This window comes from Bombina bombina, chromosome 4 (assembly GCF_027579735.1).
Source record: "Bombina bombina isolate aBomBom1 chromosome 4, aBomBom1.pri, whole genome shotgun sequence".
In the NCBI taxonomy this organism is placed as follows: Eukaryota; Metazoa; Chordata; class Amphibia; order Anura; family Bombinatoridae; genus Bombina; species Bombina bombina.
The window spans coordinates 693,731,264-693,736,367 of record NC_069502.1 but is presented as its reverse complement, the minus strand read 5'-3'; the positions used below and the strand labels follow the sequence as shown (position 1 = coordinate 693,736,367).

Sequence of the window (5,104 nt, the reverse complement as noted above, 5' to 3'; positions counted from 1 at the left end):
GTAAAGTTAGCGGGTTGTTAGGTTAAGGGGTTAATAGCTTAATTTAGTTTATGGCGATGTGGGGGGCTGGCGGTTTAGGGGTTAATAGGTTTAGTTAGTGGTAGTGATATGGGAGGCCAGGGGTTTAGGGGTTAATACTTGTATTTAGTTGCGGTGGGGTCCGGGAGCGGCAGGATAGGGGTTAATACTTTTATTTAGTTGTGGTGGGGTCCGGGAGCGGCGGGATAGGGGTTCATACATTTTATTTAGTGGCAGCGATGTCAGTGTGGCAGATTAGGGGTGTTAAGACTCAGGATTTATGTTAGGGTGTTTGGTGTAAACGTTACTGGTTTTCTACCATATAAATCAATGGGATATCTGGCAGCAGCGAACGTAAGCTTTCACTGCTTTCAGACTCCCATTGATTCCTATGGCATCCGCGGCCTCCAGGGTGGCGGAATGAAAACAAGGTACGCTGGGCCGGAATAGCCGCAAGCGTACCGGTTAACTATTTGATAACTTTGAAAAAGTGTCAAATAGTGCCGAATGTGTATTCGGAACATCTGTTATGATGTAAGCATCGATCTGTGTTGGATACTGTGTATCTGTGTATATATATATATATGTATATATATGTACATATATGGTAAATACATAAATACATATGTACAAACATATAAACACTACATATATATAATTCCACCCTTACATCCGTCCTTGACAATCTCACCCCTTTTACCATAGCTCAGAAATCAAACACTTATCCTCAGCCCTGGCATACTCCACTGACACGATACCTACGCAGATGTTCCCGTACTTCTGAGTGGCACTGAAGAAAATCTAGGAGTTCAGCTGATTTTCAACATTACAAATTTATCTTAAACTCCTACTACTCTGCCCTTAATTTCCATAAGCAACACTATTTCTCTACTCTTATCTCTAATCTTTCTTCAAACCCAAAACGTTTGTTCTCCACTTTCAATACTCTTCTCCGCCCTCTCCCACCTCCTAATACAACTCCTCTGTCAGATCAAGACTTTGCCAACCACTTCAATAACAAAATCTACTCCATCAGAAGTGAAATCAGCTCTCAACATAATTCCATTCTCTCACCCCCTCAAATGCTCTCAATCAACCACAACCCACATAACCTTAAACTTAGCTCATTCTCCCCTGTTACTGAGGAAGAAGTTTCAGCACTTATACTGCCCTCTCACCTCACTACCTGTCCCCTTGACCCTATCCCCTCACAGCTACTCCCCTCCCTCTCTGCCACCCTTACCCCTATACTCACACCCACTTTCAACCTCTCCCTCAGCACCGGTATATTTCCCTCATCGCTGAAACATGCACTGGTCACACCTATCCTCAAAAAACCTTCCCTTGATCCTACCTCCCCATCCAACTACCGCCCTATTTCCCTCCTCCCTCTTGCATCAAAGCTTCTCAAAAAACTAGCTTATGCACGCCTATCCCATTTCCTTACAATAAACTCCCTCCTTGACCCATTGCAATCTGGATTTCATCCCCATCACTCCACAGAGACAGCAATTGTTAAGGTTACCAACGACCTACTTACAGCAAAATCAAAATGCCACTTCTTTCTGTTTATCCTCCTTGATCTGTCCGCAGCCTTTGACACTGTTGACCACCCTCTCTTGCTCCAAACCCTCCAATCCTTCGGCATATGTGACATAGCCCTCTCGTGGCTCTCTTCCTACCTGTCAAACCGTACCTTTAGTGTAGCCTTCTCTGGGGCCTCCTCTGCCCCATCACCACTTTCTGTCGGAGTACCGCAAGGCTCTGTCCTCGGTCCCCTTCTCTTCTCAATCTACACGTCATCACTAGGTTCCCTAATAAATTCACACGGTTTACAATATCATTTGTATGCCGATGACACCCAAATCTACTTCTCTGTACCAGACCTTTCTCCTTCCTTGCTAACCCGTGTCACTAACTGTCTTTCTCACATCTCCAACTGGATGTCCTCTCACTACCTCAAGCTAAATCTCTCCAAAACTGAGCTCCTTATTTTCCCCCCTTCTTCTAAACTCTCCACCCCCAATCTCTCTATAACTGTCGACAACTCAATCATTACCCCTACCCCGCATGCCTGATGTCTCGGGGTCACATTTGACTCAGATCTTTCTTTCAGTCCTCACATTCAGTCATTGGCTAAAGCCTGCAGCTTCCACCTTAAAAACATCTCTAAAATGTTTTTTACCTTACTCAACACACAACTAAGATTTTAATCTACTCCTCTTTGGTCTCCCCACCTGCCGCCTAGCTCCTTTACAATCCATAATGAATGCCTCTGCCAGACTCATCTTCCTTACACGTCGCTCTTCATCTGCTGCACCTCTCTGCCAATCTCTTCACTGGCTTCCTCTTGCCTCTAGGATCAAACACAAAATTCTCATTCTGACATACAAAGCCCTCAACTGCACTGCTCCCCCCTATATCTCAGACCTTTTCTCCAGATACTCTCCCTCCCGTCCCCTTCGCTCTGCTCATGACCTCCTACTCTCCTCCTCTCTTGTCACCTCATCACACTCTCGTTTACAGGACTTCTCCAGACTGGCTCCCATCTTGTGGAACTCTCTGCCTCGCTCCACAAGACTCTCTTCTAGTTTTAAAAGCTTCAAGTGCTCCCTAAAGACTCTACTGTTCAGGGATGCATACAACCTATGCTAATCTTTCTTTATACCAGTTCCTCTCCTCCATTGCTATCCCCTGAACCCCCTTAGCATGTAAGCGTAAAAGTCCAGCTGTTTGTTAATCACCTTCTCAAGAGCTGACTACAGCAGTGCAACTCTTGGCAGGGCCCTCTACCCATTTGATCCCTATAATTGTTTTGTTGTACTCCGCCTTTGTTAATAGCGCTGCGGAATCTTTTGGCGCTCTACAAATAATTAACTGATAATAATAATAATAATAATAATAATAATATATATATATATATACTGTATATATATATTTATGCATACATATATATATATATATATTTATATATATATACTATATATATATATATATTTATATATATATATATATATAAATATATACACACACATAGATATGCTTATTTAGACAAAAGTATTTTTAACCCCTGAAACCATTTAAAAAAATATATATATATTTATTATCAGATAGTGTTAATATGAGTGTAACTGTACTGTTAATGTATTTTTTAAATGCTTTGTGTATTTTTTTCTCTCACAAAACAGTTAATCAGAGCTCTGAAGTTGCGTTAACCTGACACGTGTTAAATTTGAGTGCACTCAAGCGAATGCGTTTACTCTCAACTCATATTATGTGCATGATTTCTAACGTGCAAAGAAACGCAAAATACCCCATATCGCTATTGCGCTACAGTTAACGCATCACTTGTAATCTAGCCCATTGCAGGAGTGCACATGCTGCAAAAGTTAAATCGATACTAAACTCAATTTTTTTCTTTAATGATTCAGATAGAGTATGCAGTTTTAAGTAAATTTCTAATTTACTCCTACTATAAAATTTTCTTTGTTCTCTTACTATCTTTATTTGAAAAGCAGGAATGTAAAGCTTAGTATAATTGGAGCCAGGAACAATCACTAAATGGCCCCATTTTCCCCTAGATAACAGCTTGAACAACCCACGTGTATTGTATTTTATTTATATTTTCATTTAACTGTTCACCATATGACACTGTATATACAGTTGTGTACACTTATATTTATGTGAGTTAGCACTGCAGTAATTGTATATCCTAATAACATTATAGGAGCTAAATCTTTTAAAAACTTAATTAACTGGTTAAAGGGACATAATACTAATATGCTAAATCACTTGAAACTGATGCAGTATAACTGTAAAAAGCTGACAGGAAAATATCACCTGAGCATCTCTATGTAAAAAATGAAGATATTTGACCTCACAATTTTCTCAGCTCAGCAGAGTAAGTTCTGTGTAAAAAATTATACTCAGCTGCTGCCCAGCTGCAGATAAAAAAATAAAAAAAAATGAAGAAATGAACAGCAGCCAATCAGCATCAGCAGTGCTGAGGTCATGAACTCTTTTACTGTGATCTCATGAGATTTCCCTTAACTCTCATGAGATTTCGTAGTAAACTTCCTTACACTGAATAGGGAAATAACACACACGCACAAAGCTCACTCCTTTGGCTGTCCCGGGACGGACATACTGATCTGCTGCTTAAAGTCCTTTTCAATGGGGTTTGAATACTTAGGACATTTTGAGGTAAAATATCTTTCTTTTTTACATACAGATGTTCAGGTGATATTTTCTAGTCAGCTTTTTACAGCTTTGCTGCATCACTTTCAAGTGTTTCAACATTTGGGTATCATGGCCCTTTAATGATGTTTTTTTCAGAAAAGATCAAAACAATCACTTAGTTGCATGAACTATTTTTATAAATGATTTTGTTTCAGTGAATAGCATTACAGCTGCAAATTAAATCAGATTCTACTTTAGGTGTGTGGAAACATTTTCTATAATGAGTACTAAATTGTTATCCTGCAATTTAGACTTGATACTTAATACATTTTGGATTAAATGAGTCGGCAGCAGCAGGACTTCATGTTATAATCAGTTCAAATACAATTGTATTACTTTCCTTTTTAATTTTTTTTCTTCATAGGAACCCTAAATGAAAGTCATAAAGCTGCCTTCCAGTAAATACACAGACCTTATTTAGGCTCATCACATTCCAGAGCCAGATGTTAGTAAGTCAAATATTCTGCACTGCAGATGGCTGGGAAAAATGTCGGAACAGCGATGGGAATAATCTGCATCAATGAAATACTTGTTTTCTGCTTTCACGTGGGAGAATAATTAAAGAATGTGAAATATGTAATGCTTCTTGCCCCTAATTTACCCTATCAAATTTTAATGCAGCCATGGCAAATGCAAAGTAGAAAACGTAGGCTGCAACCTTGCTGAAATGCAGAACAAATTACAAGAGCATCACAACTCATATTTAATTTACTGTCATGTCAGAGATACCTACTTCTTAATTGGGTCTTTTTTTGTAGAGCCCTGCAGAATGTTTACATTAAAATCTTAAACTTGTTGTGTCTGCTGTACATTTGCTGATAAATCACCTGCTTAGAAATATTAAGCA

General features: G+C 39.3%; 1 long non-coding RNA gene across 1 annotated transcript; it reads left to right on the top strand.

The window, feature by feature from the left end:
• The first annotated feature begins 4,108 nt into the window (after window positions 1-4,108).
• On the top strand, window positions 4,109-4,837 carry LOC128655546 (uncharacterized). The gene is made up of 2 exons (XR_008401842.1): window positions 4,109-4,221; window positions 4,622-4,837. It is a non-coding gene; the product is annotated as an uncharacterized LOC128655546 (long non-coding RNA).
• The last annotated feature ends 267 nt before the right edge of the window (window positions 4,838-5,104 follow it).